General features: G+C 43.0%; 1 protein-coding gene across 1 annotated transcript in view; it reads left to right on the plus strand.

Moving 5' to 3' along the window:
- The window catches only part of ITSN1 (intersectin 1), a 221749-nt gene that overhangs the window by 488 nt on the left and 193895 nt on the right, over positions 1-27366 (plus strand). The gene's annotated exons all lie outside the window — the stretch shown is intronic.

Consider the following 27366-nt stretch of genomic DNA (forward strand, 5'->3'; position numbering starts at 1 on the left):
GCCTCGCCCCTCGCCGGCGCAGGGACGCGAGGCGCGCGGGGACGCACCGCGCCGCCGCCTCTCCCCGCGTCCCCGGCGCATCCCGCTTTCTTCGCGCTGGCTGCCTGCACAGTCCGTCAGTGAAGGGCACTCAATGCCGTGTGGCCCGAGCCTGACTCAGTGCCGGGGCCGACCGGCGGCACCGCACGGAGCGCGGCTCCCTCTGCAGCGCCGTCCGCCCCTGCGCCTCCCGGTGCGCACCGACACGCTCCCCGGGTGGGCGCCGGGGCACAACGCGGTCTCCTGTCGCCCGATCCGGAGGAAGTGCGGCCCCAATCCTCAGGAAGAGGAGCCGACGAGGAGTAGGCTGCACCTTCCTTCACTCCCGTTTGCTTTGGGATTAGAAGACAGTTCGTAGATTACATTTCCTGCGGGCATCTTTTGTGTAGTGATTCAGACGGACGAACGCTTTGCTTTTGAAGGAACAGATTAGCGGCTTCTCCACCGGGTTGGAGGGGATGGAGATTTTTGATAGCCTCTTAAATATGAAAGTTTCCTTTAGAACTTTGACATCGTAGGTGTGATTCAGAAGACTGCACCGATCTGAAATTTTAAATATATGCAGAGTTTCTGGCCAGATGCGTTTCTTTGTGCGTTTATCTGTTGGCATCCTCCTCTTAAGTATTTTCGTGGCCGAAACGCACAAATAATAAAAATCAAGTGCAGTAAAAAGCACGAGATCATAAAAACAAGTACAATAACAAACAAATGTCCTCTGGAAAATTTCAATTCTGTCAGCAGGGAGGCGGTTTTACTAGTGTCTGAAGAAACGGGCTGGGAGATCTTGTGGATTATGTAGTGGACGGGGTCTGAGGGCAGGCAGGTCTGGCGTTTGCGTGGAGTGCTCTTAACCGCTAAAATATGGTGCATGCATTTGTTTGGGTATATTTATTTTTAGATGATTTTAAGGTGGAGACTGCAGAGACTTATACAGCTCAAAGTTATCTAAGAACAAAATACTATGTATTTGTGATTTTTAATTTTTTTACTACTTGTCTTGAAATACGTTGTTTTTGATGAGTGTTTATCACTAAAACATCTTTTATAAAATATTAAAGAGTTCTTTCTGCGTTAAAATTATCTCAATTCCCTTTAAGTAGTTTCAGTAAGGGGCGTTTCTGACAGTAGGTTAAAAAAATTGGTATTTCTTTATCGAAGAATGTATCTGTTGAAATTGCCGAGGCACTGGTACCTTCACAGAACTCTATTAGTTTTCTGCGTGAGTGAGAGAGGAAATGAACACATTTTTAATGTACTCTGGAACCCCGTGGATTCTTCAGATAGATACTCAGCATTGTGAAATAGGGCTTCAAATGAGTGGTAGCAAGCTAGTTCCGTGAAATATTTGTCACTCTTAGCATTTTTTTTTCCTGTTGACTAGCGATTTCCTTCTTCATAATGCGCGTCTCTAATATTAGTGTAGAACGCTGCGTACGTTCATCGTTTCCCCAGATGCCTAGGTTGAGGCAGACTCTCAAAACTCTTGTAAGAAGATAAGGAGGTGGTGCTGGTAAATACCTCTAATCTTAGCCATCTTTTTAATTTGCTAAATTTGTGAATTACAGAGAATTAATTACACGAGGGTTGGGTTTACATTACTCAGCGCAAATTCCACTGCTGTAGCTCTTTCTTGAGCCTTTTCCGGGTGATTATCCCCTTCTGAATGGCTCCATCACTGATTGGTCGGGTTTCTCAAATTCTGGACGTCAGATCACCTACATCAGCAATAACTGAGGTTATTAACTTGTTAAAAAATACGGGTTTCTGTCAACCCATCTCAGAGTGTCTGGGGGTGGGGCCCCAGAATTGGTATTTTCAACAAGTTCTCCAGGAATGTTTCCTGCATGGTAAAGTTGGAGAACCACTGGCATTGTGCTTCCTCGTCACTGAGCATCTCCTAAATTGTATTCAGTTCTTTATGATGGTGTCTTTAAATGGATAGCAAGATTTTCCAGTGCCAGAATAAGTTTTACCATAGGCTCCTCATTAAAACCTATTGATCATGATCTTCAGCTGTGTAATATACCTATCTTGTAAGTTTCAGAAGGGCCAAGACTTTGGTTGACTGCTCTATCCCCAGGGCCTAGAATAGTGCCTGGAGGAATGCGATCAAATATTTGTTGAGTAAAGGAGTGAACTGCCTTGCAGTGAGGCCAAATGTAAAAATCTTGACTTGTGAAATTAACCTTGTCACTTAGTAGTTACTGAATTTATAAATTAGGAGTGACGGTACTGTACCTGAGTCATTCCTGTGAGTTTTGAAAGGAGAAAGCCTTTCCCAGGACCTAGAGAGTGCTTGGGGTGATAAGATGGAGAGAAGGCCCCTAGGAAGTGTTTACTTAGAGGCTCAAAACGTAAATTTAAGTCACAGTGTAGCAATAAATCACTGTGTTATCAATATACCAAAATGCCATTTTTATAAGCCACGATAAGCCCAACAGAATGCTGTAGAAATTGGTTTCTGGTAAATATAGAAAGTTGATGTGTTGCTCAGTTTCACTTTTCATGCGAATAAAATATGATCTTCACTCCCTTTTTCCAGAGTTTAGCCTGTTGTTGTTGGATTCGGTTGAGTCGATTCTGACTCATAGTGACCACATGTGACAGAGTAGAACTGCCCTATAGGGTTTCCAAGGCTGTAAGTCTTGACGGAAGCAGACTGCCACATCTTTCTCCTGTGGCACAGCTGGTGGGTTTGAACCTGACCTTTGGTTAGCAGCCAAGTGCTTTAACCACTGCACACAGGGCTTCTTTCCAGAACATCTAAAAAACCAAACCCAACCCAGTGCCATCAAGTCAATTCCAATTCATAGCGACCCTATACTATAGGACAGACTAAAACTGCCCATAGAGTTTCCAAGAAGCACCTGGTAGATTTGAACTGCTGACCTTTTGGTTAGCGGCCGTAGCATTTAACCACTTGCCACCAGGGTTTCCTCCAGGGCATCTAGGGCTCCATAAATAACAGGCTCTTAATACGTAGTTGAGGGTGTTGGATAGCAGTGTGGTTACGCATGCAGCTGTGGAGAGTATTGGGTTTGACCACTTCTGGTCTGTTACTTGGATCAAGTCACCTAACCTCTTCGTGCCTCAGTTTTCTTAGCTGAAAATGGGGGTAATTATACCCACCCAGGACAGTATGTTGATTTAAAATTGATAAAGTTTAAATAATGCTTCTTAATGCTTGCGTAAGTTCTTGAAATATAAATGGCTTTGATGATGATAAAGAACTGGGGTATATAAAAATACATAAAATGCCAAAGCTAACCCATTTTAATTTTTATACTTCTGTACTTTATGGTAGTAAGTAGAAATCCGTTGCTTTTTTTTTTTTTTTTTAATTGTACTTCAGGTGAAGGTTTACAGAACAAATAGTTTCTCATTAAACATAAAACATATTGTTTTATGACATTGGTTAACAACCCCACGACATGTCAACACAGAAATCCACTGCTTTTAAAAAACAGTCTTTTGATAATTTCTTGGTTCCAAATAAGAATAATTTTTAAATTGAATAGCCAAACTAAACATCAAGTGTTTTTAAATATAAGTTAAAAAAAGATAAACCTTGTGATCACGTTCAGCTTAATTGTATTATTTTAGAACCAATCTGATAATCAGTTTCTGATGATCAGCTAATATCCCTTGTGTTTTAAAAAAATTGCATGTTTGTGGTAGAAAAATTAGAATACAGAAAAGTAAAAAGTAGAAAACTAAAATACTCATAAATCCACTGCCTGAGTATGTATCCCTCCAAACCTTTGTTCGTCTGCCTGTGGCTATTTATACGTATTTTTTGGTAACAAAAACGGGATCTGCTATACACATGGTTTTGTAACCTTTTTCTGGTTTACTTAACGTCCCATCATGAATGTCTCTCCGTGTCTGAGTTGTCAATTATAATGGTTGGATTATTTTATGCTGGACTGAATAATAGTCTATTTTATGAATCTGTGATAAGTAGACTGATTCATTTTCATTAGACACTTTGTTTCATTCCCCCCACCCTGCCCATAATTATCAATAACCCTGCAGTGACGATCCTACGTACATCCCTGTGTATACCTGTGAGATTTTTTCCTTAGGATAACTTTCTAAAAGTACAATCGCAGGATCAAAGGACATATGCTAGGTTTTAGTTTTTGATATGTCCTTCCAGTTTGTCAGTCAGAAAGGGTGTAGCAATTTACAGTCCTACTGCAAGGTAAAACGAGTGCCAATGTCTCCGTTGGTTTCGAATGCCTCAGCCAGTGATAGGCTTGTGAATTATTTCTTTTTAGGATTTTAGTATAACCGGTCTAGGAGCCCTGGTGGTGCAGTGGTTAAGTGCTCAGCTGCCAACACAAAGGTCCGTGGTTTGACCCCACCAGCTGCTCCACGGGAGAAAAACGTGGCAGTTGCTTCCGTAAAGATTACAGCTTTGGAAACCCTATGGGGCAGTTCTTCTCTGTCCTACAGGGTCGCTGTGAGTTGGAATTGACTCGATAACATCAGGTAATATAATCTGCTTAGTAACGTGATACAGAAAGGCTGGAAATCCATGCGCCTGTAGTAGTGATAAAACCACAAACTAAACCTAATGGTGATAGCGAACATTTATCAAGACCGGCCTATGTGCCTGGCACTTTGTGGCATTTTATATGCACCAACTCACTTAGCTTCCTTAAAACTCTACAGAGCAGCTGTGTTTCACGACAAATGTGCCTTGGAAACCGTGGTACCAGAAGTTAAGTGACTTACAGAGCTGACAAGTGGCTGAGCGGCTTTCGACATTATAGCACCGTGCTGTACCGTCTGTTTCCAGGACACGTTATAGGCACTTGGGTACTTCTTACAGTCCTGATTTCCGTTTTGGGTAACCTAGAGGTTCCCTGATGTCTATTAATGTAGAAATGAACCGGGGCACGCGTTTGAATTTCTGTCATTGAAGAGTGAGACCCATCGGTTAGCTCATAAATCAGCCTCATCAACTGTCTAGCGTTCATCCCTCAAAGCAGTCTTGTTATCCTTTACTTTGTAGTGGTTTTCCTAAAGTGCCCCTGCATGAAAAAACAGGATTAAAGAGATAGAGAAGACTAGTGGAATTTGAAAAGGCAGTTCCCTTGTGGTATGTACTTGCCCTGGAAATACAGGACTCTACAGAAGTGTGATGAGGGAGAGGCTGGAGTCTGCCCAGACATCCCGTGTTGGCTAGTTGGGGGATTTTAAGTGGCCTGTGGAAGTTCACGCCGGAATGTGAGGGCCTCAGTGTAGAGAGATTCATGGATACACTGAAATCAAGTAAAGAAAACTTGTATTAATAAATGTGATGATAGGGATCATCAAAGTTTTGTTGCTAAAGTGTGTCGCTCCCTAGCAAAGTGACTTCCAGGCAAGTTGATCTTGTTTTAATTCATCACCACCCATTTCACCTCTTTTCAGTAGAATCAGTGATGGGTAGCTTGCGTCCTTGGTTTATTTCCCAGAGAGAGTGTTGGTGAGCTCTTTTTGGCTTCAGCTCTCTGACTTGAGTTGGTCTGTGCTGCCCAGCCAGCAGGACCACCACACCTCAGTTTTAAGCTGGTCACCAAAACCCCATCTCGTTGTGGGGGCGGGGGCGGCACGCCACCAAGGCCGTGCAGGAGTGGCACTGAGTGCGTGTCACCGTTCGTTGAGTGGTACAGCCAGGAGTTGAATCAAGGCATATGACAGTTTGGTATTCAATTGAATTTGAATGTGAAGACAGCAAGGTCGTAGCAGTTGGTCAAAGTTTCATCCGGGGCAGTTAAAACTAAATGTCTTTTCCTTGATACATGGGGACAGTGCCTTTGATCTTCTGTTTCTTTGGCGAGCAAAGCGGTGATAGTGATATGTCAGTGATGGTTTTGTTCATCCTTGCATTTTGTCTGCAAGTCCTTCTGGTGACTGGTGGCATACATTTGCAAGACGTGGATACAGAGCGTGGAAGCGAGCAAAGCCACCTGGCCTTCAGTGCCAAGCTTTAACCAGCTGAGTTAAGGAGGACACTGACTGTTATAGTAAAGTACTGAACAAGAAACCATTGGGACTGTTCAGTGTGTGTGTGTGTGTGTGTGTGTGTGTGTGTGTGTGTGTGTGTGTGTGTGTGCATATGCATATGTGTGTGTGCGCAGGGCTAACGACTTCTCTCTAAGGTAAACTTCCTGAGGAATTTTATTGTTCTAACAAGGTGCTAAAGAAAGACATGAGCTGTGTGTTGTCTTGTAATCCATCCTATGAATGCATACACATTCCTGGGCATCGTCTAGAACAAGAATCTGTTTACTGTGGATCTGATTTTTTGTAAAAATCAATTCATTTCTCCTATATAAAGTAGTCTTTTAGTTCCTGAAATTACTTGAAACGCAACTGCCCCATTCTTGCAGAATTGCTGTTACTGACATATAAAAGCTGTGCGGCTGGTGATGAGAGAAGCCTTGAAAAATGGAAAAGTTTTGGTTCCTGGTATGTGGCAGGTTTCAGCGAATAACAGCCCCCCCCGTTTATTTCCCCTCCTCCCTCACTTACTCTAAGTAATTCCTATTAAACAAAGTCAGTGGTAGTAAATTTATCATAGGCAGTACTGCGTATTTTTAGATACTTTCTAAAATTGTTCTTTAAGTAATTCGGGAGATTGAGGAGGAAAAGGGTTACTAGGATGTAAGCTGCATTGGGGCGGAGGTTTTTGTCTACGTGATTCTTGTTTTAGGGACCTAGAACGGCGCCTGGTGTGTGGCGCACACACAACAATTGTGTACTTAAGTGTTGAATAGATGAGTATTTGGGGACCAGAGGGCTGGTGGCCGGAGGGACTGAGCGCCGTGAGCAAGGGGGAAGCAGGTGAGGAGTGCAACAGATGGGGGCCGGCTTGGATTTTGTTCTGAGTAAGTGGGAAGTAAGCAGCTAGTGTAAGTTTTAAGCAGGCGAGTACCATGATTTGCTTTATGTTTAGAAAGATCCCTCTGGATGTCATGTGGGGAGTGGGTTGGAGGAGGGGTGAATTGACTCCACTTAAGCTGTTCTAACCCACTAGCCACCCTGTGGGAGAAAGATGAGGCAGTCTGCTTCTGTAAAGATGACGGACTTGGAAACCCTATGGGGCAGTCCTCCTCTGTCCTACAGGGTCACGATGACTCGGAATCGACTCAGCGGCAGTGGGTGTGTTCAGTTATTTGTGGATATTGACATTTCTGCCTAGTTTTGTGCTTAATCTTTACAATGAGGTAGTGTGACTTACGTTTTGAGGTCTCTGAGGTGACATGAGGATGATGGTGATTTGTAGAAAGTTTTTGGAGTTCTCTGGGGAAAAGAGCATCCCAGAAAACTACTACTATTATTGATAAAATAGCAAAATGTCAAATAAAGATCAGGAATTGTTTAACTGTTAAAGCATTAAGTTAACTGATGTTATCAATAGAGATTTCTGATAGAGATTTCCTCTTTGCATTTCTTGGTGAAAGAAACTTTAAGTATATGAAAATGAATGATTAAAATAGCTGTTTTATGAATTGAATATCTATAGAGGCTATTCTCTTTGATGACAATCTATTTGTAAAACGCTGCTCTTGTCTGTCCTCTCTGGATTTTTAATTAGTATCAAAACCAAACTAAAAAAACCAAACCGATTGCCGTTGAGTCGATTCTGACTCATAGTGACACTGTAGGACAAGGTAGAACTGCCCAGTAGGATCTCCAAGAAGCAGGTGGTAGATTCAAACTGCCGACCTTTTGGTTAGCAGCCATAACTCTTAACCACTGTACCACCAGGGCTTCAATTAGTTCCAAGGAAGGAAATACTGTAGCAATTGTCATCTTAGATTACTTCCTTAGTTCAATTAATTTTAAACCACAGTCATGATCTGTTATCTTTAGTTGCTTTGATCTCATTAGGTGAGGTGATATGATAGTTGTGATTTGGTAATTTAAAAAAATAATGTTTTTCCTACTGCAAAAGCAGTACCTGTTTATTGAAGAAGGCTTTCGAAAATATAGGTAAGGAAAGAAGAAAATAAGATAAAACTCTGCCCATAATCTCATGTCCGGAGGTAACGACTGTTAATACCCTGTGAGGGGTCAGCCCACACTCAGATCTCCCAGCAGGGGCCTAACGTACAGCTGCAGAATCTAGGAGTCCTGACGGCACGTGAGGGGCTGTGGGCACTGGAGACTGTCCCATCAGGGAGCGGCCCAGAGCCACTCAGCCCAGATGTTTGTGGCCCTGGAGGGATGCATCCTGGTGTTACTACACCTTCCAGTATTCCAGAGCAGCTGGAAATCTAGAAATACGGATTTCATGCGAACCCTCCCCATTCTTACATGGGCCCCAATTTTTATTAACACGTTGGGGTTCAAACAAAGCATGTCGCAGAGCTGAGTTCAGTCTTTGTTGCCTTGCCAGTTTGTTACCTCAGGTACGTATTGCTTTGTAGCTTGTGGTTTTCAGTTAGTAAATTGTGACTATCTCTGCAGCCTTTTCTGATACATTATCGTTTATTTAATCAGTCACTTAATTGCTGGACATTTAGATTCTCTCTCCATCGTTTTGCCGTAACGAAGAGAGGTGAAACTCTTGGACTGAAAGATCTGTTTCCAGAGGCCTGAGAGAATGCGTGTCCCACGCTGCCCTCCGGTGTGTCGGGGGCGCGAGATGTGTGTGGTTCCCGGCCCCTTAACAGCAGTGGCAAAACCATCACAAACACAGTAGTAGCCTGTTTCATTTCTCTTAACTTGCATTGTTTGTATTACCACTGAGTTGGAGCATTTATTAAATGTTTATTGGGCTTTTACAGATTTATTTGGTAATCAGCCACCTTGCTAGAACCCTTAGTTTTAGTAGTTTTTTTTTGGTCACTTACTCAATGCTTCCTAACCTTTTTAATATCATGGCACACCCAGAAAATGATAATATTAGTACTGCATATAGGGACTCCCCAGAGTTGAAGGCATCAGTATCTTGGACATACCTGTAACCCACTCAAAGTAACACAATTGGGAAGTTCTGTGTTCCTCAGCGGTTCAGTGAATGTTTTGAGTACCTGCTGTATGCCTGACGGTGCTCTAGGTGGCTCGCCTGGAGCCAAGAGAGGCAGAATCTTGGCCCTCTAGGACTTTGTGTTCTTTTCAATTCCCTTGGTTTTTCAGGTAGCCCATCATATTTATAAAAGATAATTTTCATGGTTAGAATTTATAATTTTTTTTTAACTTACATTTCTTAATTGGTCCAAACTTCTGATACAGTGGTGAATTAACCCTTTAATCTCCTAAATTTAATTTAATTCTCTTACATTTTATTGAACTCTAGATCCTTGACAAGAGTCTAGAATAGACTTTAGTGTTCAGGGCTTTATTTTGCTTGTGAGAAAACCAAGATACAAAGCTGGAACTATGTAATGGGGATCTTTTGAATATCTCTGTGACCAAACATGAATCCCTTAATTGTCCTTAACCTACACATCCAGTCCCTTCCAACCTTTTCCTCTGCCCAGAAGTCACAGTTGATTGAAGCAGGATTGGGTACCTGACCCAAGTGGCTCAATCAGTGTCCCTTCCCTGGAAACTTGAAGTTGGGCCTAATAGGGAGAGATTTGGTGCTCAAGGGCCATAAGGTAAAAACTTGAGATTTATAGGCAGTTTTGTTCTGCCATTAGATCAAGGGACGCAGAAAGGTGGTTTATAGGTGGAGAGAATATGTATCTAGAGAGAAGAAGAAAGGGAGAACGCCACCTGGGTCTCTGATAGCTTTCTGTCTTTCTATTTCAGTGCTTTCTGGGGCCAGCTGCATTCTTGTTCCTGAGTTCTGTGAAACACTCCTATTAAGGTTACTCCCTCCCCTTTTGGCCTAAGCCAGCTTGAGTTGGTTTCTGTTACTGATCCAAGCATTCACAACACTGTATTCCTTTTATAACACTACCCTGTCTCTTGCCTAATGTCTGAGGAAGTTGTGCATTTGTTGTTATTTTCCTCCTATAACGACACCACCAAAAAACTAAAAATAGCATGAGTTATGAATTGAATTGTGTCCCCCGAAAAGATAGGCTGAAGTGCTAACCCCTAGTACCTGTGAATGTGACCCTGTTTGGAAATAGGGCATCTGAAGATTTTATCAGTTACGTTAGCATGAGGTCATAGTGGAGTAAAAAACAAAACAAAACAAAACCCACTGCCCTGTCGGACAGAGTAGAACTGCCCCATAGGGTTTTCAAGGAGCAGCTGATGGATTTGACCTGCTGGCCTTTTTGGTTAGCAGCCTGAGCTGTTAACCGCTGCGCCACCAAGGGTGGGTCCTAATCCAATCTGGGTGGTGCCCTTATAAAAGAGGAGAAGAGACACAGACAGAGGAAGGCTGGCCAGTGAAAATGCATCAACAAGCCAAGGAGTGCCTGGGCTGCTGGAAGCTGGAGAGATGAGGAAGGATCTTTCTCTGGAGACTTCAGAGGAGCATGACCTGGCCAACATGTTGATTTGGATTTCTGGCCTCCAGAACTGTGAGCTAAATTTCTGTTCTTAGAAGCCACTCAGTTTGTGGTGTTTCGTTACAGCAGCTCTAGGAAACTAATACAACAAGAAACAGAGAAGTACACAAATTTAATGATCTAATTCAAGATCATCACAATGTGAAAGGCCATTTTGCAAATATGGATGCCACTTCTGACCTGTGTGAAATCAGTTCAGATCTCTAGCTGAGGGAAAATAGGAAGGAAGAGATTTTCAGCTTTACTTCCAAATGTCCTAGAATTTCCATGGTGTTATTTCCTTTCATGTACATATAAAATGTTGACTTTATGCCAAGGAAAAGGAGAAAGAAACGATGCTGGAGACGTTCACAGTGCACAAGATTGTGTTGTGTGCAGAGGGGAGTTAGAGGTCTGTTCAGGGATAGAGCCACTGAAGCGAGGCTCTTAACTTGAACGTCTAACTCACAGGTTTCAGTGGTTCCCTGGGGCGAGCTTAGCTCTCAGACTAGCTCTCTGTCTCACGCGGACGCCGTGTGTCAGGAATCCTCAGTGTTTTCTCACACTCAGTGGTGAGAGGGAGACTACGAGGACTGGAGGAAGGAGAAAAAGTGCCGCGAAATCTGTGAGAGCTGGCACCTGTGTAAAGCGGAAAATGAGCGACAGGAAAGTGGCAAGACCGCGCCCTGTCAACGGTGGAAAACTTACGAGACCCAGAAAAACAAGGCAGTCCCGTTGAGTTCCGGCTCTCACAAGTTTCACTGTACATAATTTTTTCTCATTTTTCTCCCCTTTTCACATTCTTTCCCTTCCTTGTTTTCCCATCCATGTTTCATTATGCCAAAATCCTATTAATTTTATATGTTTATCCTGTACCTTCCTATCCTGTAGTTCCTTTCACCTAAAACTAAACCTTTTGAGAAATTTTAAAACAAAACAAAACAAAAATTTCTTACTGGGAGATAAAAGTTCATTGCCTTAGTTCCCCACAAACTGTATTTCAAATGGATTAGCCTGAGTATTAGGAATGGACACTATGGATTGGGTATAGAAAATAGACTTGTTAAAAAATGCAAGCTGAAAAGGAATTCTAGTTTATTTCTCAACCAGTCCAGTAAGTCTTTTTTTTTTTTAATAAGACATTTGAGGTTCATTTCCACATTTTTCTCCCATTCTATCAGGGACCATCTATTGTGGCCCCGATTAGTATGGTCGGCGTTGGTGGACGAGCACCACCTAGTTCTTCTGGTCTCACGGTAGATGAGGCTTGGTTCATGTAGACTGTTTGCCCGGTAGACTAGTTTCTTCACTGAGTCTTTGGTTTCCTTCTTTCTCTTTTGCTTCGGATGAGTAGAGACCAATAGTTGTATCTTAGTTGACTGCTCACGAGCTTTTAAGACCCCAGACACTGCTCACCAAACTAGGATGTAAAACATAACTTTATGAACTATATTATGCCAATTGACCAAGATGTTCCACAAGAGTAATCCTAATCCTTCAAACCCAGAAAACCAATTCCTCAAGGTGCTCCCGTATGTCTAAGAAGTATCCGTAACTGTGCCTCTATGTGCTTTATTATATACACAAACATATGAATGAATTCCATCTTAAATATGAAGAAGAACAGGTCCCTGCTGTCCTTACCCCCTCTGGCCTCTGATACCTTCTAGCCAGCTTGCCTTTCTTTGGAGACACAAACGTAGTTGTCTGCAGTCTAGAACTGCCGGAATACTGTAAATTTAAGGAGCGTGGGAGGGAGAATGTAAGCCTGATTCACCTACAAATGTTCCATTATATACAGAATGCTTTCTGTACCGAGAGTAAGTTCTTAACTGTTGAGACCAGGTGTCTGGTTATGACTCCGGCCCCAGAGGTCTGGGGGAGTATTTGTTCTGGGGCTCTGGGCCTCTTCCTCTCACCTCCTGTGACCTTTCCTTGTCGCCTAATTGTTGGGACTCAGTTTCCTTATTTATATATGAGGATTATAAGATTTTTCTGAGGAAATGGTCAGTAATTAAGTGAAAATCACAATCTTCTTTTGGTCTTTAGGCCAGTAAGCCAATCTGATCCCTGTCTTGAGATATTAGAAATCTGCTAGTTAGTTGAATTATGTAATTGTTGAAGAGTTCTTTTTCTGTGAATGAATGAGCAGTGGAACCTGTGAGAGCTGGAACTCAATGGGACTACCTTGTTTTTCTGGGTCTTGCAAGTTTTCTGCCTTTGACAGAGTGCAGTCTTACCACTTTTCTGTCGCTCATTTTACTGGAAAATATTTGAGTTTTCTTTCTCTGACAGGTTCCACCTTACACAGGTTCTGGTTTTTGCAGATTTTACTATAATAGGAAGAGAAGAAAAGAAGGCTTATGGTAGAGACAAGGAAGATAAAGGCAGATTGCTTTTGGCACTGCAGTTTTCCTTATTCATAATTGTATTTGTATGAAGTTTTTCATTTGTACATGGAAGAAAGATGGCTCAGACTGGCTTCAGAAAAAAGGGAAATATATTGACTCACATACCTGCCAAGTCCGAGGATTCTAATTGGTCTGGCTTGATCTTCTGCCTGAACCAACCCCAGTGGCCAAGGGAATGCATTACTCTTCTTGACCGGCCAGGGCCTCGTGTCTGCCTGTTGTACCAGTTAATGAGGTCACTGCCACCTAAACCCCTTAAATTAGCAAAAGGAAGAAGGAGCAAGTGGGATCTGTTACAGAAGAGTGACTTCTGGGCAGACAAAAGAGATGTCTAGTGCACTCATTTTGTGTAGTGATCATATATGGAAAGAGACCGAAGGCTACCTATGTATTGAAAGGTATCCTTTTTCTTTTTTTAAATGATTTGGTTGTTGTTAGCTGCTGTTGAGTTGGCCCCCAGCTCATGGCAACCCCGTGCACAATGGGATTGGACCAGTGTGATCCACAGAATTTTCATTGGCTGATTTTTCAGAAGTAGATCACCAGGACTTTCTTACAGTCTTTTAACAAAATAATACCAATATATGAAAAGTACATGTAAATTTTCCTTCTCAATAAAGTTTGCGTCTTTAATTAAAATGCTTGGTACGCTGCCCGTAGTAGAATTTTGCGTTGTCTCTCTTGTTCATTTAAAAACAAGATATAATTTACTATTCTGTGATTGCTCTAGATAGAATGAAGTTTGGGAGACTCATCTGGAATCTGGTTAGATCACCTTGAGTTTAGAAGAACTGTGGACTGTTTTCACCAGTTTTCTGCTACTTCTGTAATTGTAGACTTTCTAAGAGTTTTCCATGCCTAAGGCTAAAGGTGTGTTAGCAGTCTCTCTTGGTTCATACTTGGAGGCTTCTTACCTTATGGTTCACCTGGAACGGCTGGGAAAACTTGTGCCTGCTGTAGAAAAGGGGGAGCTGGAAAGGGAAAATCTTCTTTAGCCATCTGCTTTTCTTGTTAGACTCCTGGGAAGATAACAACTCAACCTTTTCCAGAAGAGCATGGGCCTATTTTTGACATTTCTTTTGTCCTAAGAGACTGATAAAAGTAGGTGGTGAGAGCCTATGGTATCTTGAAAAATATGTTCCATTTATTTTTTAAATTCTAGATCTTTAAGGTACTTTACTTCACATCTTGTAATTACAACCATTCCCATCCCCTTGTCCCACAATTCCTGGCCATCAACCCCATCCAGAAACTCGAGTTCCTTGACCTTCTCTCTTTTGTCTCAGATGGTCAGTTTCCTCCTAGTTTCACTTTCTTCTGTATGCAGCTGGGACCGCAGAGTGGGTCATTACAGCTGTTTCCTCGCTTTGTTGTCCTATCATTTCTGCCCTGCAAACCTCCATCCCTAGACCAACCCAACAGTCTGTGTTCTGTCTTGTACTTAACGCTGCTAAACATCCGCTGAAGAAGACTATACAACCGCGTGGGCTCTTGCCCTTATACACTTCGCTGTGTTCTGCCAAGTCTTCCTTCTCAGCTCTCTCTTCATTCCTCACAGACATGTTGCCAACCTTTGCCCGAACCTTCACTCCCAGAAGCTGATTCTGCCTCCTCTGTGGGCCTGCTGCGTCCTTCTCTGGTGTTGGCAGTGGTATTAGTTGCTGTCGAGTCGGTTCCAACTCACAGTGACCCTGGTCCAACCCATTGCTGGCAGGTCGATTTCCATTCATAGCCACCCTATAAGACAGAGTAGAACTGCCCCATTGGGTTTCCGGGGAGTGGCTGATGGATTTGAATTGCCGACCTTTTGGTTAGCAGCCGAGTTCTTGTAAGTCTGTCTTATTCACACTTACTCTTTGCTTCTTGGTGCTGAGGAAGAGGTAGGTGTCTCTTTCCTTCCTGTGTTCCAGACACCGTCCTTTTCTCTTCCCTCTGAGACTTGGTACCATCGGTTGTTCCTCCAGCGGTGCGACAACTCTCTGGCGCTTGACTGCTGAGTGACAGGTGCTGTGGTAGGAGCAAGGAGCACAGTAGTGTCGGGGTTCCTGTCCTCATTCTGTTTGTATTCTACTTGGGCAGACAGGAGCCCTGGTGGCGCAGTGGTTACAGCACTCAGCTGCTAGCCAAAAGATCAGCGATTCAAACCCACCAGCCGCGTGCTCTGCAATCTGCTTCTATAAAGATTTACAGCCTTGGAAACCCTCTGGGGCAGTTCTACTCTGTCTGTAGGGTCTGCGATGAGTTGTAGGCAACTCGACGGCTGTGAGTTTGGTTTTGGCTTCGGGCACCTATACATTTAAAAAAAAAAAATCACATATGTAAAGAATTCCCAGTTGTTGTGAGTGCTACAAAGAAAGTGTTCAAGAGGACCTAATCTAGTCGCAGAGTCCAGGGAAGATTTGACACTTAGCTGTGATCTGAAGTATGTAAGGGGCTAATCAGGGAAGGAAAAGAAGTTGTTTTCTAGGTAGGGGACCAGCATGTGAGCAGGTCCCATGACATAAAAGAGCACAGTAAGTTTGAGAGTTTGAGTGAGAAGAGTGGGCCGTGGCGACATTGGACAGGGAGGTAGGGGCCACACCATGCAGGGCCTCGCAGGCACGTGAAAGGGTTTTCACTGTCAACCTAAAAGCCTAAATCTGAAGGTGCTGGTTCTTTCTCTCTTGTGTCTTCCTGTCCTCTGCTCTCCCCTCTAACATCAGCTCAGGTTTGTCTTCCTTTATGCTGTACATCCTCTCCAACTGTGATCTTCTCGTGCCTTCCTCTCATATCCGAGTTTCTTCAAACAGCAGTTTACCCTGGGTATCTTCGCTTTGTCCGTTACCTGTTGCCGTCTGGCTCCTTGTCTGCCGCTCTATTGTTGGTTCCTGTGCAAAGTTGTCAGTCCATTTGCTTCTTGATCTTTCTGTGGCATTCCATACATTCCTTCCTTAGAAAAACTCTTCTGCTTTGACTTGTGTGCACTGATTTGTCAGTCTCCTTTGAGGGGTTCTTTCTTGTCATTAAAACGTCCTCTTCCCCTAGGGCTGTTTTTTCTGCTCCTTCTGACCCTACGCTGTCTTCCAGGATAATCGGCTCCATTAGATTTTAGCTATCACGAGTAAATCCTATCATCTCTACACTCCTAGAGCCCTGTCTTTCTTTTTTCTGAGTCCTAAACCTACTGTACTTTTCTATTTGGATTTCCGTTGGGCACTTTAAATTCAGTGTGTCTAAAACATAGCCCACCTCCCCCGTTTTCTCCCCACTCCCCACCTATATATCCCATCTTGGTGAATGATAGTATTACCTACCTTTTTGTTCATTCTTTCAACAATTATTTATTAAGTACCTACTATGTACCAAGAGGAAACCCTGGTGGTGCAGTGGTTAAGAGCTCAGCTGCTAACCAAAAGGTCAGCAGTTTGAATCCACCAGCCGCTCCTTGGAAACCCTATGGGGCAGTTCTACTCAGTCCTGTAGGGTGGCTATGAGTCGGAATTGACTCAACAGCAACGGGTTGGTTTGGTTCTGGTTTGGTTATGTACCAAGAACTATTAGATACTGTGACTATAGAAATGAAATAGACTCATACGTGTCCTTCAGCCATGCAGGCCAGCAGCCTTGACATTCTTTCTTGTTGATGTCGAAATTGGTCTCTTGATTTGGTCAGTTCTGCCTCCTAAATATCTTTTGAATTCACCCCTTTCTTTCTGTCCCCACTGTTACTGTCTCAGTCCAACCTCTGTTGGTTTTTACTTTATGACTTTGCTCTTACTGACCACTGCATCCCGACGCCCTGACTGGTCTGATTTCCCTGTTCCGCGTCCTCGTATGTGCACGCTGTTCCCAGAGTGATGTCTTTGCCCACATGCTGCCTCAAACAAAATCTGTCCCTGTGGTTTCATCTCCCGTGGCGGCAGGTCTTGAACTTTTTGCCGTCAGGACTCTTTTATGTTATTAGAAATGATTGAGGACCCCAAGGAGCTTTTCTTTATGTGAGTTTTTGTCTATCATTTTTTACCATATTAGAAATTAAAACTAAGAAATTTAAAATATCTAATAAATGCATTATATGTTAACAAAAATAACAGCATGTTTTTATGAAAATTGTTTTATTAAAAAATTTTTTAAAGAGATTTACATTTTTGTAAATTTCTTTAATGTCTGGCTTAGTGGAAGCTGGCTGGGGTCGCCTGTCTGCTCCTGTAGCCAGTCTGTTGAGAAATGTTTTGGTTGAAGTAGTTAAGGACAGTCTGGGCTTACACAGATACGGAATTGGAAAAAGCAGGAGTCTTTTAATAACATTTTCAGAAAATTGTGTGTATTCTATTTTGATACTACACCAAAATTTGACAAGTGTTAGTTTTGTAGGGGTTAGTTGCAATGTGGAATCTGAAATCATGTAAATGAACTTTTCACACTTTGTTATGATAAAATCAATTGGTCAGTCTTTTGCTTTGAATGAATATTTTACCCTTGTGTGGTTTTATAATGTCATGTATTGGTCATTTGGAAAATATTGGTTCACTGACTTATGCAGATCTTCCAAATGTCGACCCATTTCATAAAACAATCTAAGAAATCCCATTTGTTAATGTCATGACCCATCTCATTAGAAAAGTCTGTGAGTATTAGGAACGGTCAAGCTCAAAATGCAGTTTTCCAGAATTCTGGTTTTCCCCTGAAAGCTCAAATCTTGCCATGAGCAACAAACACTGTCAGTTGTTTTTCTTGAAGCAACAGGTGCACTTGACTTTTAAGAAACTGTCTGCCCAAGTCTGAATAACCATAGTTTTCCTGTTGTCATTCTGCCAGATGAAAATTGTATTCCATGAACAAGGTGGCTAGTTGAGCTTGCGACTCCCAGTTGCACAAATGCTTTTCTTGGAGACATCAGCCGTGGTTTAGTATGCCGCAGAAGTGCTTTGCGAGTACTTCCCGTTTAGTCACACAAAATATGAAACGTGTACTTGGGCTGGGATTTGATAAAATAATAGTCTTTACTGGTTCATCAGGACATTCTGAAGTGAAACTGCTTCCCCTGCCCCGTTTGTTAACTGTCAGTGTGTGGCAGTGAAGAATACAACCACGTTAGTACAGTTTGTGCCACGGCGAAGGTGTCACCAGTTTTCCTCACCATTATTTTTGTACATTCAGTGCCGATATCAACACAGTGGAAAGGGCAAGTTACGTCTGAGTACTACTATAATAGTAATTTTGACCTTGTGGACCTCTTGAAAGGGTCTTGGGCACTGCCGGGGCTCCACAGACCCCACTTCCCTTCATGCACTGTGTGCAGGGTGCTTTATGCTCTGCTGCTGCTGACTGTGCGGTTTCCCCGTTGTCCACTCTTCCATTTGTGTCTCATCGTTACCACTCCTGTCACCTGCACCTCAGAATGTCACCTGCACTTACCTTCACATTTCATCTCTTTCAGCCTCGCCTCCTCCTTCACCTTCTTCCTTTTGTCTCCCCCAGTCTGTCCCTGACTTCCCCTTCTCAGCACACCTGGGTGTCAGGTGGACACTCCTGTGCCTGCCCCACCTATTAGTCATTTCCCCGTGGATCCCCCCCCCCCAACTTTTGGCTGTACTGTAGTCCCCCCCTTATCTGTGGGAGATATGTTCCAAGTGGATGCCTGAAACTGTGGATTAGTGGCGAACCCTGTGTATAATGTTTTTTTCTATGCAAACATACGTGTTATAAAGTTTAATTTATAAATTAGGCACAGTAAGAGATTAACAACAATAACTAGTAATAAAACAACAATTATTAAGTAAAATAAGGGTTACTTGCACATAAGCACTGCCATACCGTGACAGTAAACCTCATAACCGAGAGGACTGCGGGTGACTGATGGCCGGGTGGTGGATACAGTGTGGACGTGCTGGACTAAGGGAGGGACAGAGCGGGAAGGTGCCAGATTTCGTCAGAATGGTGTGCAATTAAAAACTTGGGAATTGTTTATTTCTGGAATTTTCCGTTTAATTTTTTCAGACTGCAGTTGACCGCAGGTAGCTGAAACCGTGGAAAGCAGAACTGGGGGCAGGGGGAGACGACTGCATCTCCGTCCATCTACTCTCTAGGGCCCTGTACCTTAACAGTTCTTAATTTCATAACAGGAAGGCATTTTACGTTGCTCTTGTGACTGAAGCTTGTTCATGCTCACGTTTTACATTTTGAACCATCTAACCCTAACTCTTAAATGAAACATTTGCGCAAATAGGTGGTGGGATATTTTTGGAGTCTTCTCCTCTCTCAGAAATGACATTATATTTAGGTCTAGCCCAGGGGATAAACTGATTTCCTTTACAACTGTTGTGGATTGAATGGTGCCCCTTTAAAAAAAAAAAAACAAAAACCAGTACCTGTGAAGGTGACCTTGTTTGGAGATAGGGTCTTGGAAGATGTTACCAGGTAAGTTAACTTGAGGTCATACCAGAGTAGGGTATATCATAACCCAGTCTGACTGGTCTCCTTGTAAAAGAGGACAACAGACACAGAACAGGCCCTGCCAACACCCTGAGTCCAGACTGCTCCAGAGTCCTCCAGAACGGAGACAAATGTTTGTTCTTATCAGTCATCTAGCTTGTGGTATTTTGTTATGGTAGCCCTAGGTAGCTGATAACAGCAACTATTTGATTGACATCCATTTTCCTAATTGAGAAGCTCTCCTGGTGTCAGCCAGACTCTGGCTCATATGCAACTGAATTTATCAGATAAGTGTCCTTCAGATAAGTAATAGATCAGCGCTGTGCTTAGTTTATGTAGACTTAGCTTTCGAATGACTGTTGGTGTTATCTGACTTAAATCCACACATCACACTCACAGGTGGACATGGATGTTCACTGAGCACCTGCCATGTTTCAGGTATTCTGTAAGAGACACTCACATAGGCCATCTAGAATGTGTTATGTCACAGTTCTGTGAGATAGATGGTAATGTCTTCATATTACAGATGAGGAAACATTTTACTACCATTTGTAGTATTGAAAACGTTACAAATGGCGGCATACATTTTGAGTCAAAACAAACAAACCGATCCTGACTTATAGCAGCCCTACGGGACAAAGTAGAACTGCCCCATGGGGCTTCCAAGGAGCGGCTGGTGGATTCAAACTGCTGACCTTTTGGTTAGCAGCCGAGCTCTTAACACTGCACTACCAGGGCTCCACATTTTGGGTAGCTGAACTTAAATTGACCTCAAAAGTAAATATGGGTACAGTAAGTCTCTGTGCCACTGACTTACTCGCCCTTTAATGTTATGTAAATTTACCCTCACTTTGAAACGATTGAACCAGCTCTCCAACCCAAAACCAAACTCACTGCCATCAAGTCGGTTCATGACTCCTACTAACCCTGTAGGACAGGGTACAGCTGCCCCCAGAGGGTTTCCAAGGCTGTAAATCTTTAGGAAGTAGACTGCCACCTCTTTCTCTCTCGCAGTGGCTGGTGGGTTCGAACTACTGAGCTTTAGGTTAGCGGCTGAGCACTTTAACCACCCTGCCACCAGAGCTCCTTGAACCCAACCTCTCTCACAACAAATCTTCGTTACAATCACCTTCACTTGCTGCACGTGCAGCTTTTAAATCACTGAAAAGGCTTCCAGCATTTTGTTGCACTAAAGGCTAAAGTAAGAACCGTAAACACCTGTTCTGACTTACCTACAAATTTGACTTAAAGACCCAGTTTGGGACAGATCTCCTTCATAACCGAGGGCCTGCCTGTATTTTAACTTTATGAAGCAAGGCTTCGTATACATGAGCTTTTATTAGATATGCACATTTCAGGACTTTCGTCTACTTTTTAATTCTAGAAGGAGGAGAGATTGTTTTAAAATACTGGTCTAGACATAGCCTAAAGGTCCTTCACATTCTGAAGTTCGTAACTCGTTAGGCAGCTTCAGTGATGCTAGATACATCACCCAATTATGTGTGTAATTATTTCTCAGAAAATGAAATCTGTAAACTCTAACATAGTGTTCACATTGTTTTTATTAGGAGATCTGTTGCCTTTTAGATTTCTTCTCAAGTTTGAGATTTCGTCTACAAAGCTATTAGCTGATAGAAAATTGCACTGTCAGTTAGGAGCTTGAGTTAGATGGGCCTTTACTCCCTGGCTTTGCTGGTAACTGTTCTCTCATCATGCTAGTCAAGATGCGGTCCATGTGCTCTTGGGAATAGACCTCTGAGTCAGAGCATCCTGAATAGTCTTTTGTGAGATACAGAAATATTAGAAAAGGTCTAAATCAGAAAGACAAAATGACATCCATCCCTCTGGTTTTGCTTGCTTCTTTGTGACATCCCCACACTCATTTAAAGAAGTGAGTTCTAGAACTAAGCGTTAGTTGAAAGATTCGTGGAGACAGTGGGGGTTGGAACTTGACCGTAACTTATGAACAGTGTAGCTACTAGCATTTTTTTAAAAAAGTCCTCGGTTAACTGGGGAAAGTTTATTCTTCTTCATGGTTAAGAGGCACGGTGGTTTAAGAGCATAGGCCCTGGAGCCAGCCTGCTCAGCTACTGACTGTATAACCATAAATGACCTATTTGACTTCTGTGCCTCGGTGTCTTTATGTATAAAATGGGGTTGATCACAGTTGTGAGGATTAAATAAATATACGTTAAAGCACTTATTTAGCACAGTGCCTCCCTAAGCAGTAAGCATTGTATAAACAATGACTGTTATCATCATCATCTTTGATCCAATCCCACATCTCATGCCTAGGATACTTCCGGGCCGGCTTTCTCATTGGAGCCTTCTTCCCTAGAGATTGACTTAGTTTACGACTCATAAAAAGGTCTCTCCCCTTGCTGGGGCTCTTTGGAACAATTACACATTTTCACAGTTTTCTCCCAATCTTCTGTCCTGATGGCGCTGTGGTTAAAACACTCGGCCGCCAACTGAAGGGTTGGCAGTTCGAACCCATCTGCCGCTCTGTGGAAGAAAGATGTGGCAGTCAGCTTCTGTAAAGATTACAGCTTTGGAAACCCTATGGGGGCAGTTCTTTGTCCTGTGGGGTCAGTATGAGTTGGAATCGACTCGACAGCAATGGGTTTTTTTTTTTTTGTTTGTTTTTTTCTGACCTTCAGTCAAGCACTTACCCGTTTGAACTTTTCTAAGGGTTTTTACTGCTAACTAGGGATAAGAGAGAAAAGGTTGAAGGGGAGGGTGCTAAAAAGGTACCCTTAAAAAAATAACTTAGAACTGATAGGTACAAAAAACAAAAAAAAAGTTGTTGTCTGGTTAGTTCTGACTCATAACAATCTTATATGAGTCAGAGTAGAACTTTACTCCATAGTTTTCAATGACTGTGATCTTTCTGAAGTAGATTGCCAGGTCTTTCTTCCGAGACACCTCTGGGTAGATTCAAACTGCCAATCTTTCAGTTAGTAGCTGAGCGCTTACCTGTTTTTGCTACCCAGGGACTCCACATAGGTGCAAATATTGGTGGTTAAATAGGTCTTTGGGATTCAAATAATTAAAATGAAAGCTGTCAGCCTCTCTAACAGGGTCACTTGGCTTTGGTGTGGGCTCCTCCAGGCTTAGTATCACCAAGGTTTAGGTGGGCGCTTTGCCGTGAGGAATAGACCAGGTCCTCTGAGGGTGGGGGCTGGCAGTGGGAATGTTGGGGCTAAAGGATGTTCCCTCCTCTTCCTTCTTCCTATTTTCTTGTCCTACTATTAGTATTACTACCGGAGATCCTTTTCCAGGCCCAGCACCCACAGTGGCATGAATTAAAAAGCAGGAATGGGGACTGGGGGCGTTCCAGGCAGTTTGTGTGATGGGCAAGTTCCATTTATGCTAAAACATGGACGTTTTACTACTTTTCCTCCCCAGTGGTACTCTCAGTTAACAGCTGTTACCTGAGGGGATTTCTCTGGCCTGCAGTCCTGGGGAGGGAAGGCTGCTCTGTGGGTGGCGGGCCAGCTTGGCACGGAGGCCTCAGCTCCAGCAGAAATGTGTGAAAGGGCAGTAGGTGTTCCCTGCTTCTGGCTGCTTTGAAAACTGCTGAGTTAAAGCATTTTTGAAACTGAGTCCTTCTAGAAAGAGGAGAAAAAAAAAAAAAACACGTGGAATGCAAAGATGCTCTGCTGAAGAGGACCTGGGGTGGGGGAGGGAGGGGAAGGGCCGCCCTTTTCCCCCTGCGGTGGCCACTGAGCAGGGTCCAGTGGTGTTTACAGCTGTCACTCAAACATTCCCGTTTGTTTACGCATCTCAGAAGCAGGGAGTGCAGACGGTATTTTTAACTATTAATATATATTTTTTCTAATTTTGGCGAAAATTTGCACAGCAGAACTCACTCTCATTGCGTAGTTTCTAGACGTAATGATTAGTGTTGTTGGTTATTTTGTTTACATCGTCAACATTCTTGTTGTTTCTGTTCTAGTTGTTTTCCCTTCCGCTTCCTTAATCTCTCTGCCCCCTGCATTCTAATCTACACTTTAAAATAACTGTTGACCCTTTGGCCTTTATGTCAATAACGTTTTATTTTTTTTTAGTAACGCAGTACTCAAGGGTGACCATCTTTACTCTTTGGGCTAAACTGTTACTTGGTTTAAAGGTGACTTCAGGGGATAGTTTCAGTTCAAGGTTTGAAGAGCAACTCAGGGCCATAGTCTCAGGGACTCCTCCAACCTCAGTAGGTCCAGGAAGTCTTGATTCTTTAAGAATTTGAAATTCTGTTTCACAGTCTTCTCCATTTTTATCAGGATTTCTCTATTATGTTCCTGATCAGAGCCTATTAGTATATCTTCACGAATGAGAGTTACGTATTTGTGCCAGTATTTTCATTTAAGCTTTTACATTTTTTTGTGTGTGTGAGTGAGTTTATGTTCTACTTTTTAACTTGCATTTTTCTTATTACACAAAATGATACACATTTTACAAGGGTGTCATAGATGAATTGAGCCCCCCAAAAATGTGTGTCAACTTGGCTAGGCCGTGATTCCCAGTACTGTGTGATCGTCCACCATTTTGTCATCTGATGTGATTTTCCTATGTGTTGTAAATCCTATCTCTATGATGTCACTGAGGCAGGAGTAGAGGCAGTTATGTTAATGAGGCAGGACTCAATCTACAAGATTAGGTTGTATCTTGAGTCAGTCTCTTTTGAGATATAAAGGAGAAAAGCAAGCAGAGAGACGGGGACCTCATACCACTAAGAAAGCAGCACTGGGAGCAGAGCGCTTCCTTCGGACCCAGGGTTCCTGCGCTAAGAACTCCTAGACCAGGGAAAGACTGATGACAAGGACCTTCCCCAAGAACCGACAGAGAGAGAAAACCTTCCCCTAGAGCTGGCACCCTGAATTTGGACTTCTAGTCTCCTGAACTGTTTGAGAATAAATTTCTCTTTGTTAAAGCCATCCACTTTTGGTGTTTCTGTTATAGCAGCACTAGATGACTAAGCCACCCACTTGTGGTGTTTCTGTTATAGCAGCGCTAGATGACTAAGATGGGGTAAAATCATTGTAAATGGCACCATCATTCATCCAGCTGCAAAAGCTGGACACCAGTACCTTACCCTTGATTCCTCCTTCTTCCTTCAGCTCCACTTCTAATCATCCCTGGTCTCCCTCCAGCCAGTCTTGCCCTCTTTCAATATCTTTTTCCATTAGAACAGCAGTTTTCAACCTTTTTGATTTTAGGACCTCCTCTATGCTTAAAATTTATATAGGACCCCAAAAAGCTTTTGTTTATGTATGTGCTATTTATTGATATTTAGCATATCTAGTTAAAACTAGAAATTTAAAAAAATTTACTTATTCATTTAAAAATAACAATAATAAATGCATTTAAGTTAATGTAAATATTTTTTATGAAAATAACTATATTTTTCAAAACAAAGTATTTAATGAGAAGAGTAGCATTGTTTTACAATTCTGCAAATCCCTTTAATATCTCACTTGATAGTGGACAGTTGGATTCTTATCTTCTGTAAACATTTCACTGGTCTTCATAAGACAGAGGTTCCCAGGCTGCAGAAAATTCCACTGCCTCAAGCCGCTTGCTTGGCACGCCCCTAACTTTACATTGGCATCCTGGTTCCCCTTTCTATAACTCCTGCCCAAAACTAGAGGAAATTGGCGGAAACCTGTTTAGGTGCCATGTTGACATTCTGGATGACCTTTTAGCTCATTAATTACTTCATGCTTAGTAACTTCCCCGCCTCTGGGTAGAGGTTAACCACCATTTTCTGAACATGCAATGCATGAAGTTATATGTAAACCCCATTGCATCTGCGTAGTATGATTAAGAATGTTGCTGATGTAACTTGTATGAACTTCCTGCTTGTAAACCTCATAAAAGTGACCTTCCCTCTCACCCTCGCTAAGCAGTGTTGGAGGCAGCAGCTCAGTGCTCCTCCTTTCCTTTCCTTGCACAACAAAATTAAGGCGTCTTTCTAATCTCCCACCTCGGCCTTTTGTTTATTGGCTGTGACAAATCACGCCAAGCAGAACATGGCGTTTCCACACGGCAGCATCCAGAGCAGTGACTTTCTCACACACTGTGTAGCCTCTTGTATATTCAAGAGTGAATAAGAGCAAAAAAGGCAACTGCCATCCTGATATTATCATGAAAGTAGTTTTGATGTCACAGCCCCTCTAAGACAGTGTTGAGGATCCCCAGACCGCACTTTGAGAATAGCTGCATTAGAGTGATATTTCTAAAATGCAGATCTGATTGTGTCACTTGTTAATTTAAGCCTTTCAGTGGATTCCTATTGCTTCTAAGATAGTGTCATCTTTTAAAGCTGGTTCACAACGATGTGGCCAGCAGACCACTCCCTCCTCCAGTCCCATCCTCAGTGCTAAGACTTGTAGTCCTATAGACTCCAGACTCTTCCTCTGCCTGAAACCACCCTCTCACCCCTTCTCCCATTCTCCAGTCCTTCCTCCCCCCCCCCCCCGGCTGTTTCCTGCTCGTTCTCTGCATGTCAGCGGTCACTTCCTCGGATAAGTCTTCCTCATTCTGAAGACCTCTTTGCCTGTCCCTCCTTTTTGCTTTTCTAGTGCTTTTTCTAACTGCTGTCATGACTCATTCTATACTGTTTGGTACTTGTCAGTTTACTCATTTATCTTCACTGGACTTTACTCTTTTTGAGGCCAGGAACTAGATCTAGTTGACCATTGTATCTCTGGGGCCCATCCCTAGCAGATAACAGGAACTGAGTAATTTGTTGAATGAAGTACAGTGTGAATGTCAGAGAATATTAATTCATTTCCCAAATATGTGTGTGTTAAAAACCACCTACTGTTTTAGGCAACCAAAATAATTGACACTCACTTCTCTGCCCTGAAGGAGTTCATAGTCTCCAAAGCTAGACAGATATGTGAATAAATAATAAGTGCCATGACTGGATTGGATATATGGTGTGACAGCGAGACCAAGAGAGTTATCACTTACAAAGGAAGGATTGTGGCAGGAGGGCGGTCTGTTAAAGCTGGAGTTACTGGGTATGAGAGCTGGGTCTTCAAGAATTGGTCGCTATTTCCTAGGCTAGTAAGAGAAAGTGGCGTGTACAAAGGCAGGGATACTCATGGTCTTCATTGTGGGCGAGGGAAGGGACAGGAGGGCAGGAAGGTGGACACATGAGCTGAGGCCACGTGGGGAGCTTCATATGGCAACCTTCCCAGCCAGTGTTCTGCACTGAGGTGCGGTGAAAGGTTTATAGGGTTTGTTGAGAGTGAATCCCTGTAACCTGGGGAGCAGCCTCTGCCATTTGCCTTCATGTGTTTGTGTCTTAGTTATCTAGGACTGCTACAACAGAAATACCACAAATAGGTGACTTATAAAACAGAAATTTTATTTGCTCACAGTGTAGGGGGCTACAAGTCTGAGTTCAGGGCACTGTCTCTAAGGGAAGACCTTCTCTCTCTATCGAGAGGTCCTTGTCTCTTCAGCTTCTGCCCTTGGTTCCTTGGTGATCTTCATGTGGCCTGGCATCTACCTTCCCCCATCTCCTTGCTTGCTTGCTTGCTTAATCAGCTCTTTTATATCTCAGAAGAGATTGATTTAAGGCACACTCTGCACTAATACTGTTTCCTTAACATAATAACAAAGAAAACCCCCTCCTAACTGGGATCATAACCACAGATATAGTAGGTTGTAGTGGGTTTGGTTTTTTTTGATAGTAGGATTTGCAACACATGTTTTTTGGAGACGCAGTTCAGTCCGTAGCAGCTTGTGACTCAGAAACGTCACCACTTACTGTGCGTGCTCTGAGGTGAAAAGATTGAGAAACACTGCTGGGTGATGAGACCGTTGAAGGGTTTTAGGCTGTGAAGTGACTGGGTCAGATGTACACCTCAAATGTTCCCTCTGATGCAGAATGGGGGAGAGGCAGGGTGGGAAGAGGGTGGCCATGTTCACAGGCATGCCTTCGTCTGTCTGCATCAGAATGGGGGAGAGGCAGGGTGAGATGGGGGTGGCCATGTTCACAGGCATGCCTTCGTCTGACTGCATCAGAATGGGGGAGAGGCAGG

The sequence above is a fragment of the Trichechus manatus genome, unplaced genomic scaffold (assembly GCF_000243295.1).
Source record: "Trichechus manatus latirostris isolate Lorelei unplaced genomic scaffold, TriManLat1.0 scaffold00177, whole genome shotgun sequence".
Lineage (NCBI taxonomy): Eukaryota > Metazoa > Chordata > Mammalia > Sirenia > Trichechidae > Trichechus > Trichechus manatus.